This window comes from Natrix helvetica (assembly GCF_964273705.1).
Source record: "Natrix helvetica genome assembly, chromosome: 3".
Lineage (NCBI taxonomy): Eukaryota > Metazoa > Chordata > Lepidosauria > Squamata > Natricidae > Natrix > Natrix helvetica.
The window spans coordinates 105876317-105888407 of record NC_138549.1 but is presented as its reverse complement, the minus strand read 5'-3'; positions in this window follow the sequence as shown (position 1 = coordinate 105888407).

Below are 12091 nucleotides of genomic sequence, written 5' to 3'. Positions count from 1 at the left end.
GGAGCCACCCGGGATCGACACCAGGTCAGAGGCCACAAAGGCACAACGTGATCCAAGGCCCCAGTGGCCGCCCTATCCCAGGCTTCCACTAGGGCTTCGGTCGAGTTGTGAGCAAGGGATTCAGGAAAAGTCCCAAGCTCCATCAGGAACCTTTCAGGGTCCATCAGGCGCCTGGGGCAGAACCATCTAGTTGGTTCCGCCTATCTGCGGTGGGGGGTAGCAGTATGGAAGTCAAGCCTGATGAGGAAATGATCAGACCATGACAAGGGTTGAATAGAAATATCCCCTAAATCTAGATCATTAATCCACTACCCAGAGACAAAAATCAGGTTGAGCGTGTGTCCCCTATTATGGGTGGGGTCTTGAATTAACTGAGTTAGGTCAATAGCCATCATGGAAGCCATGAACTCCCGAGCTGACTCAGGTGTCTCGCCAATGGAAGGCAGTTTGAAATCCCCCAGGATCATAAGCCTGGGGAAATCAACCGCCAATCCAGCTAACACATCCAGCAGCTCCAGCAGGGTGGATGAAACGTAGCAGGGAGACAGGTACGTAACAAAAAGGGCCCACCTGAACTCCAAGGCCCCATTTCACAAAAAGGGACTCAAACCCGCCTATCTGAGGCATAGTGACCTCCTGAGGTCTGAGACTTTCCCTAATAACCACCGCCACCCCCCTGCCCCTGCCCTGGGCTCTCGGCTGGTGAAACGCCCGGAAGCCTGGTGGGCATAGTTCACTAAGGGGAACACCCCCCTCATGGCCCAACCAGGTCTCCGTAATGCACACCAGGTCCGCTCTACCCTCTTGTATGAGGTCGTAAATGAGGGGAGCCTTATGTACCACGGACCTGGTGTTAAGCGACACCAGCCGGAGACCAGGATCCTGTAATCCTGAGCACCCGAGGGTGCGAGAAGGGCGATGAGGGTCGGAACGTGTGATTGCTCTTAAACAGCAAACCCACGTCCCCCGAACATAATTTGGCCCTCAGCCCCCACCATATCTGCCTCTCCCACAAACAGTAGAGATGGTTGGCCTACCAAGGGTTGAAAAGCTCAATAAATTGTGTGTCGGCGGGTATCACACATTGGTGGTCGTGATGAATATTTTGAGTGACAGGGAACTGCAGCAGAGGGATGAAAGAGCCACATGAGGCTCCAGAGCCACAGGTTGCTGACCCCTGAGTTAGCAGATCTCTTGCACACACACACTGGACTAATTAAAGCTTCTCGGGCAAGCATGTCGGAGTTACCTAATCATGAAATGTCAAGAGCATATGTCACAGTCAAGAGCATATGTCACAGTCGTCAGGTAAGCCCACATCCCCAGACATAATTCTATCAAGAGTTGCAAGCCCAGGAGAGCCTCCTCTCATAGAGTGAACTGTCACAGCCATTCATAGGCATGACATCAACCCTCTACTGAGTGTAATAATGCATCATAGAAAAGCAGTTTTGTTTTGTTTTTTAAACCAATAAATGACGTTTCTTGGAGAACTCACACGGTGCCAGTATTGTACTGCACTTTAATAGATAGATTGTTAATCATCAGTTGCTCAACATGTCAGTCCTCCGAGGCACTTCGAAAGAGGTGGCTGGCTTAGATATGAGTGCATGTGTTATATACTCATTATCTACCTTTTTGTCTATACACTACATTCCTCCGAGTACTCCCTTGCAAACTGATTCTGGAATGTCAATTGCTGTTGCAATTATAGGTGCTATTTCAGATTTCAGGCAGGCAGGTGTTAGCCGAATTAGCTTGTTGAAAAATCCTTTACTGTGTTATGTATGGTGCCACTCGCCTATTTAGTGTAGCGCCATTGGTCATATTAATCAGGACTGTTAAGGATGCTTCCCTGCACAGCACTTGATAAATAATATCCACTTCAGAGCTGAGTATGTATGAGCAAAGGTTAATGGTTTGGCTGATGCATTGTTTCATTTACACTGGCTGCGATTCAGTTTGCTGGCGCTGAAATGGGACAAGAGACCATATGCTGTATGACACATGTTATAGAGTATTGGCAGCCAAGAGTTTTAACTTTGCTCCCCAAAGAACTGTATGAGAGCATAAAGAGCTACCTTTCTGCTAACTCTTGACTGTGTGACCTTCCATCCATCCTTCCTTCCTTCCTTCCTTCCTTCCTTCCTTCCTTCCTTCCTTCCTTCCTTCCTTCTTTATGAAACTCCTATTGAGAGCTTAAGGGGTTGCAAAAAACATGAATGAATGATGGAGCATGAGAAAAGTCAAATCCATACCAATCAGTAAAGATAACAATGGTATTCCTGTGTTTCTGTGTATTTGTCAAAAAAAAATGGGATGGCAAGTATGAGAGTGCACTCAAAGCTCCATCCCATTTTCATACATTAAATCCCCCCCCCAAAAGGAATAAGGCTTCTGTCACATAGCCGCAACTGCAATCTTGATATTATTTTACTCAGAGCTTTCCATTCCTATAGACCAGTGCTTCTCAATTATTTTCTGTCATGCCCCCCCTAGGAAGAAGAAAACATTTCGCGCCCCCCCCCGCGCGACTGTAAATAGTATAATTTGTCTATAAAATTGTTATAAGTACACCTCTGCATAACATAGCACACCGGTCTTTCCTCGTCTCCCACCGTAGTCACATGCTTTCTTTCCTCTTTCCCTCTTACTTGTCTATCCTTCCTTCCACCCTCCCTTCCTCCTTCCCTTCCTTCCTGCCTCCCTTCCAGTTCCCTCCTTCCTCTTTCCCCCTGCCTGCCTGCCTTCTTTCCCTCCTGTTTATCTATGCTTCCTTCCTTCCTTGCACCTCCCTCCCTTCTGCCTGCCTGCCTTCTTTCCTCTTTCCCTATCCTCCTATACTTCCTTTCTCCCTCCCTCCTTCCCTGCCTCCCTTCCAGTTCCATTCTTCCCTCCTTCCTTCTGCCTCCTTCCTGCCTGCTTGCCTTCTTTCCTCTTTCCCTCTTACTTGTCTATCCTTCCTTCCACCCTCCCTTCCTCCTTCCCTTCCTTCCTGCCTCCCTTCCAGTTCCCTCCTTCCTCTTTCCCCCTGCCTGCCTGCCTTCTTTCTTCTTTCCCTATCCTCCTATCCTTCCTTTCTCCCTCCCTCCTTCCCTGCCTCCCTTCCAGTTCCATTCTTCCCTCCTTCCTTCTGCCTCCTTCCTGCCTGCTTGCCTTCTTTCCTCTTTCCCTCTTGCTTGTCTATCCTTACTCCCTCCTCCCCTTCTTCCCTCCCTCCCTGCCAGCAGCTCCTCCAGCATCCCAGCTGGAAGCAGTAGCACAACAGTCGCCGTTACCAGGGGCGAAGGAGTGGTGGTGGCAAGATCGGGCGACCGCTGCCCCTTTGTCCCTTCCCCAACAGCGGCTGTTGCGCTTCCGCTTCGAGACGGAATGCTGGCGGTGGAGCTGCTGGGGGGGAGGCGAGCTACCTGCATAAAGACGCCGCCGAGGGCATGGCAGAATATATCCCGGCTTGAAGTGGCAGCGCTGGGGACTGCTCAGAGACTCATCAGAGCCGCGGGCTGGAGCTGTGCAAAAAGTCTGCTTGGGCTGGGTGGGGGCGGGAAGGGAGGGAAGCCTGGGACAGCCATGCTTCCCTCCCTCCCACCCCCGCCCGAGCAGGCTTCTTGCACAGCTCCAGCCCGCGGCTCCAATGAAAATCCACAGTGCGAAGTGCTGCCACTTCCAGGCGGGATATATTATGCTTCGCCCACGCCGCCGCCGCCATTGCACCCAGATGGAAAGGGAGCCTTCGCGCCCCCCTTTACGGAGCCTCGCGCCCCCCCAGGGGGGCGCGCCCCACTATTTGAGAACCGCTGCTATAGACAAACCTAAAAGACAGACATAGACAACAGATCTGTAAACGTTTAAAGCTTACCCAAAATCCAAAGTGCTGGTGGAGATAATAACAATTATAATTATTTTATGTGAAGCCATTGGATGTGCTCTGACATTTAGTTTTGTTTTTACTGAAAGACAGATCAGTAACAACCAACAAATGGTTTTTTTTTGTTTTTTTGTTTTTGCTTTCAACTTCTGAACCAAGTAAAAAGCATTATGTTCTTCTGGAAAAATGTTCCATGATCTCCATGTCTTCTCCATGGTGTTGCCATAAATTGTCCTAGGTACAGAGTGTTAAGGGGAAATCTGCTGTCTGCTAGCTTCTTGATTTCCCACTTCTATATTATACACACACATTCTCCCATTACTATAAGCCACAATTGTCTGGTTCAAATTAAAAATGCCCTCCTGATTTTTTCCTTCTCTCTCTCTCTCTCTTTCCCCTATTATGTGGAACTTTTGTTCAGTTTATACTGATATAAACGTGAAGGAAGCCATGGGTCATGAGGGGAAGACTGGAAAGATTAGAAGATGCAGTCACGGATTTCTTCAATAATATTAAAATACATTGGGTTGGATCCAGAGTTGAGTCTGAAATTCTCCATCTGGTTCACAGGATCTGAAATGGGGTGAAGCACTTAGCTGGCTATTCTCCAAGCAAGGAATGGGATATTTTTCAAAAAGGAAAATTCTCAGAGAATTTCTGCTTGTTCGGGACCATGATATATGGGAGGCCAATGATTTACTGCCCAGAAAAATGTAGGATGCAGACTGCTAAATATGGTAATATTTAATCAAAAGGGCCTGAAGGATAAGCAACCAGTCCAAATGGACTATAACTGCTTACATTAAACTACTGTTTCCAAAATGGTAGTTATCCAAAAGTGTAAAAATAATATATATTTTCACCATGATCCAAAAATGTTAGCTATAAAAGACTTCTGGATCTAAATTTGAGATATAAAGCATTGAAGCCAAATACAATTTTATCTGGCATCAAAAAAAGGTCTCTGTGTAACTTGTGAACTGACTATCATTTCTAGCCCAGCAGCTGAATTAATAATTGGAAATTCTGCTTTATTCTGTTAAGGTTCCAATTTAATTTTCAAATCGCAGCTTCATGTCTGCTCAGAAATCCAGTATGTCCCATGTATTTCAGTAAGGCTTACTTTGCTTTTAAAAAAAAAATCTAGCAGAATAATCAACTCTAAAATATACTTAGTTTTTTTTTTTAAAAAAATAATTCTTAAATTATATAAAAACAATATTGAATAAGATGTCTTTAAAATATTACTTGCATGGGTAATTTTATAAATTACTATATCTGAATTAAATTTACCTATGAATAGACATACATTTACCTATGTATAGGCACATAGACACATATAGAGAGAGGTGTATGCCATTGATTTCTGATTGTTTTAATTTTATTAAACAAGTGTCCACATACAAGATGCATTTCAAAATTTTGGTGATCCCTTTTTAAATAAAATTTCAACCCAGGAAATGATCATTTAGAGCAGAGGTGGGTTTCTGCTGGATCGCCCCGGATCAGGCAAACTGATAGTGGTGGCGGTGGGAGACTCCTCCCACTTACCCAGATGTTTCTACGCATGCTCACAAGTGAACCGGTAGTAAAATAAATTGAAACCCACCACTGATTCAGAATAAAGGAGTGCAAAAGAGGTCTCTGTTTTAACTTTTATCTGTAATTTTTACATGAACCAATAAACCACCTATTCTCACGGAATATTCTGTAGGCAACGTCTACAAAGAAGGAGGAGGGGGAGATGGAGACACTGAGTGGAAGAAAGCAGCTACCAAGGAAAGTTTTTAATATCCTCTTTTCTCCCAGCCCATCATTTGATCTGTTGCCAGAGCTGCTTTTCCATCAACAAAGCTTAGCAGTTTCAAAGCGAAGATAATCACACATGCCTGTCTGAAATTTTCTACCCTTCTGCAGTGAATCATGTCACATGATCCCAACCTCCAATGCCGCACACATGTCACTCGCTAACCCGTGTCCCTAACTTTATCAAAGTTATTTTGTCTGTCAGTTCAGAGTGCTAATTGCACAGGCATTCCTCTAGAAAATGTAAAACATAGAATGGTTCCACTATTAAGCCTTTTTAATTCTGGCTAAGCAGATGGTCTGGACAATGTACAGCCTTCCAGGGAGTGTCAAACTTCAACTACTAGCCAGGGTGGCAAAATAATAAGCAATGACAATTGTATTCCCATAGTACCCAGTAGATTGTCCCAAACTAGATGAAACAGGGTTTCACGGAAATGATCTTTTCTAATATTGCAAATGCAGGACAACTCTGATTTTTATATTTTAGGATTGTTCAATATAACCCATAAGTGGTGGATCTTAGCTGCTTTGAGGACCCACATTTTCTGTCTGTGCAGCAGGTTTTTCATCATGCCTCATTCTTATCTTTCTTTAGACTCATTTTTATACCCTTACTTCACATATTCTAGAACCTTAAAAATATTTTCATGGAAATGTATTTCCCTTTGATGCCTGTGATATTCTATAGCAGCTGCATAGGCTAAACAATCTGTATGGGCAATTGAACAATTTGTATATAGTTGTCTTTTTGTGTATTTTTATCCTTTAAGCCTGTAATTATTGAAGATTCTGGAAGATGCAGAACATCTTCAGCTCTCTCAATAGACATAAAAATCACTGAGATCACTTTCAGTAGTCACAGTCATTATAAATGAAACATTGACTATTGAGTAATTGTAGAAATTTGCTTAACCACATCAAAGTGCCTGTACTATCCAGTTATGGGAATACACTCTGTAAATCAATTTTGAAGGACAAAAGCAATATTGCAGGTGATTTATACAAGGATATCCCTCCCTTACAACTTAACAATGGATCTATTGTAAGCAAAAAGTTGATTTTTTTTTTTAAAAAAAGCTTATTCACAAAGTCCAGGAGTATTTATTATGTTGGCATTTAATAAACATGTTTATAAATACACAGGTGAGAGAGGGAGTGGTTCTAATTATATAGATCTGGAGGTTACAGATTACTTCGGTTCTATTTTGTGGTTTTAAGGATCACCCATTCATTAAAAAATGATGCATGATTAAGAACAGAGTTTACTCACATAGTACCCTATTTTCCCCAAAATAAGACCCCCCTGGATAATAAGCCGAATCGGGCTTTTGAGTGCATGCGCTAAAAATAAGCCCTCCCCTGAAAATAAGCCCTCCCTGAAAATATTGCAACACAGCAGCAGCCATGAGGTGACCACATTCACCACCTTCTGCACCTCAAAAATAATAAGACCTCCCCCAAAATGAGCACTTATTTCAGGGGGCCAAAAGAAAATAAGACCCTGTCTTATTTTGGGGAAAACATGGTACTCTTCCTTAATACTTAAAGCAATCAGGAGAAATGGCAATTAGTTGGTGAAGGACAATTAATATATTGAACTTGACACTGCTGCACTGACAAAAGCTGAAGAGATAACATGGAGCAAACTCCTAATAATATCCTGACCAAAACAATTAAAATTTCAGTTACTACAACCATTAAAACAGTAGCACCTGCAGGTGTTTATTAAATATCTTTGCCCACAATTTTACAAACAGCTTTAGCAAAAAGTTGAAACTATTCATGAAAGTCAACATAGGATGAGCTAGATGTCTTGAAAATGACAATCACAGGACAGTTTATGTATCACAAACTAACCAGAGATGTACTTGTGTCTCTGTGTAAGTCCAATTGCCAAGTTTCAGCCACAAGTGAATTTCTATCACCAACTTAATCTATTATGCCTGGAAATAAGAGCTCACAACAGAACTGCTGACACAATCTTCGCAATGGCAAGCAGAACTGTTTGTGCTGTTGCAGCACAGATTCAATTGTGCTTCAGCCAAGAACACCTTGACAATCTTGTTTGGGCCTTGTGATTAGTTTTTTTTTTTGCTAGAACTCAATAGAACTAATAGAACAGGGAGGGGAGGGGTTTTTTTTGCAAAGGTTTGATGATTACACTGTACCCCGGAATGCTTCAGAAGCAGAATCAGCCAGGGTGCAAATAACAAATGAATTGTCAGCACTGCTCCGTGAAGTCAGTACAATGTTGTTCAAACAGACGCTTATTTATATTCAGGCAGCTCCTTCTTCCTTGCTCCCTTTGTTAACATTATTGAAGGAAACTGACTCCAGCTGCCAGGGCTATAGAAGTCAGTGCCAACAATTTAAAGGCACAGTATAGTGGAACTGAAGATAAACATATAGTCACCAGCTGACGGAGGCGAAACATGTGTAGGGCTGCTAATGTTTTGCAATTCTATTTCTGGCCAGGAGGAATTAATGAGACACTTCATAGAGAAAGATTAATTAACACCTGGGAAATAGAAAGATTTATGGGGCCAAAATTTGCTCAATGGTATCCCAGGACAAATCCATTAGTAGTTCTTTCAAAGGAAAGGGCTTAAAATGGTGTCACGCAAACTGGAAAGAGTTTGTTCTAAATTTATTGATTTACTTTGTCCATCAAAGCTGGGAGCATTCCTCTGAAATATTTTTTTAAAAAAACTGAAAAGTTAGAAATTTCTATCAGTGGCTATTATTAATACTATTCTTTAGGTAACTCTCTGGATCAAATATTAGGCACTTATTACAATGAAAAAAATGAGTAAGAATGCTAATGCACAGTTAGTAATGACGGGTCTGCTTCTCCTTACGATGGAGGTGAGGGTTGGTACACTTCAGACCTTTTTTCCACATAGTTGCCGAGGAGATGAGGCCATGGTTTTAGGTCATTTATAGAGTAACATTTTCTAAACATCACATCAATTTTCTTTCCTAAGGTATTTATTATGACAGGATTCTCTTCATACATGCAAAATAACATTAGTAAAATAATAATGAAGTTTAAAAATGAGGTAAAATAAAGTGAGCAAATTGATAATTAAATTATCAGGGGGAAATTATAGGATGGGCCAAATTGCAAAATGATGGGAAATGGATAAAACAAACTCTCATCCTTGGGCCCTAGTAGCAATCATTGGCCCCTACAGATTAAAAAAAGACTACCGGTATATTTCTCTAGGCTCATACCTTTACATTTTCTTCAGTGGCGGGATCCAGTTCAGCGGAGTGTCACGCAGGCGCCGTAAGTGCCATACGCGTGCATGGAAGTGGCAAAGGCTTAAAGGACAGGTAAGGAGCTTAGGCAGGTGGGTGGGCCCTCTGGAGTACCGTACCGGAATAGTACTCGGTGCTCCGGGCAGGCTCCGGTACGCCCGTACTGGGGCGTACCGCCTGCAACCCACCACTGATTTTCTTCCTCAAAAGTCTTTCTAAAATTTATACATATTACTTGCGCGCATATCACATGCATAAGTAATGGCACAGGGAATATATATGCTGGTTCTGCTTAGGCATCATTATTCAACATTCATAACTGTTTAAAGATGCTTTTTCAAAAGGCAACTGGATTGTCTTTTCCTTAAGGAGGAAAAAAGAAAACATTTCGCTTCTTCTTTGGTTCTGATGGTGGCAGGATAGAAGGATAAGTTCCATCTCCCCACCATTAGAATTGATGAAGCTTCTTGGATGAGAAGTGAAATGTTTTCTTCTTCCTCAAGAAAAAAAACAGTCCAGTTGTCTTTTGAAAAAGCGCCTTTGAGACAACTATGGCCTCAGTGACTGAGAATCTCCACAAACACTCACAATTGTTTAATTCCTGTATTATTAAATTATTACCTCAGAAAAGGAAAAGGTTCTGGATCACATGGCCTGACCCCAATGTCACCCAATCATGCCAGTGCCATTCTGAGTTTCCTACCTCATGCTTTTCATTTGAATTTTAAGTGTAATGTTGTTCATTTAGCTGCATGTTTCTGTTAGTCTTTCTTAAAGTTATTTTGAATGTGGAATAAATCTCAGAAAATCCTAAACTTACCTGCAGATAGACTCCTGCATATGAGCAGGTTCTTAGCCCAAATGAACTTTCTAAGCAGATTCAGACAAACACACACAAATCTTCCTACTAGGGCCTGCATACAGATAATATGCTCCTATTCTAGAGATACAGTTTAGGAAGGCACATGTGCCAATTACTATTAGGATACTTCAGGATGACCTAAGTTCCACTAGCTTTTGTGCACTCGCAGCAACATATTCTCTATCAAATAAGGGATGAACCCCCAAATGTCTACATGGGTAGGAAAAGGAGACATGATAAAATGGGGACATGATAAAAGCAGCATTGTCTTCTTGCAACACCAGCTTTGTCATTCTATAAAAGAAGTGAAGTTTGCACCTGCAATGTTGTATGCTAATTTTCTCATGAAGTATCTTGTATGTAATATGCATAGTGAATTATTTGATTGGGGTTCAAGCATTCTTCGAGGTTATCATGTGCCTTGTTTTATTTTAATTCATTGTATTGCATGAACCAAGTCAGGGCTTAAAATACATGGGTTATAGCTTAGGATAATGTGTGAACCCAGCCAGGTTTCATACAGTAAGCTATGATTAACTAAACTATAGCTAAGTAGAGTGAGCCAAACTCTATATGTGTATACCTAACTCTACTTCTGTATCCTACAACAATTTAGATGTTCAGGCAGTTATAGCAAAATAACGTCTGAATTAGAGAACTATAGATGTTGTTCTTAAAATTAAGAGAATTGAGAAACATTAACAATAATGTTTATGATTATAGGTTTCTTTTTTATATTATTTATTTATTAAATTTGTATGCCACCCATTTGATGAATGCATGAAGCAAGAGAAAGAGACAGTAAACATAATAAACCAAAAGTTAAATAAATGAGAAAATTATAAAAAGAATTATTTCACCTAAGATAGAGTATTCCTCTCTTCTTCTTCTGTCATATTATGCTAACTTGATTTTTGCATCATTGAACAGCAAAATACAGGCAGTCTAGATGGTGTGGGACAGAGGTTTGATTTTCCAGTACAAATGAAATGTAATATCCATCCATACAGGCAAACTTTAACTTAAAAGAGTAACTCAAAAAGCTGAAGGAAATAATTGTATGCAGCATAGAAAGTTACAAACCAGAACTCCTTATGCATACAGCCAAAAATATTGGCTAAAGTCACAGAAAGTGTGACTTTAAAACACTGGTAAAACGTATAATAATATTCAACTGATCAAACAATATGCACAAGTATATTTTTAATAAAATAAAAATAACTATGTTATTTAGTAAATTAATGTTATGCCATTAATTAATTAATTTAAATTTTCCTGCTCAGCATACATCTGAAAATCATCAAGCTATGGAAGGCCAGATGTAACCTTGTAACACTACATACCTGAGCATTTGGGAACCTCAGCCAAGACATTTGAATTCAAGGTATTTGAGAGGTAGAGGGTAATGAAAACAAAAGAGAAACTTTCCGTTTAGTCTATAAATGGATATTTCACAGAACAGATGTTTATGTGTACTCCAAGTGATCAGTTATTTAAACATAATTTATTGAATAATCCATCGTTGGCTGAATTTACACCATATGCAAAGCTAAAATCATATCAAATATATGGCTTGGAGCAATGTATGAACATTTCATTATTTCTTCAACACGACTGACAATGCGGCTCACAGTTTAGTAGCCAAAGGTATTTGGGCTCCTCAGTAACAGCACCTCAGTTATTCAACTGAGCCCCAGAATGTCTTCTTCAAAACACCAACCAAAGATATGGCAAATTCTCTATGGGGATTCTCAGTCATCCAGGCCATGGTTGTCCTAAAGGTGCTTTTTCAAAAGGCAACTGGACTTTCATTGTTTTGCTTGAAGATGTTTCACTTCTCATCCAAGAAACTTCTTCAAAGTCAAGTCACTGAATGAGAAGTGAACATCTTCAATCAAAACAAAGAAAGCCCAGTTGCCTTTTTAAAAAGCAACTTTGGGACAAACAGAAATAGCACTTAGACTTATATACCGCTTTATAGTACTTTACAGCCCTCTCTAAGCAGTCTACAGAATCAGCATATTACCCCCAACAATTTGGGTCCTCATTTTACCCACCTCAGAAGGATAGAAGGCTGAGTCAACCTTGAGCCTGGTGAGATTTGAACTGCCAAATTGCAGGCAGCCAGCAGGCAGCAGAAGTAGCCTGCAGTACTGCACTCTAACCATTGTGCCACCATAGCTCATAATGGCAGTTCATGCCACTGACATGGCTTTCAATCTGTTCAAGTAGCTTCACTTCTGAGTCAAATAAAATTTGCCGAGTTCTTATTTTCTGGGGGTGTTCCAACC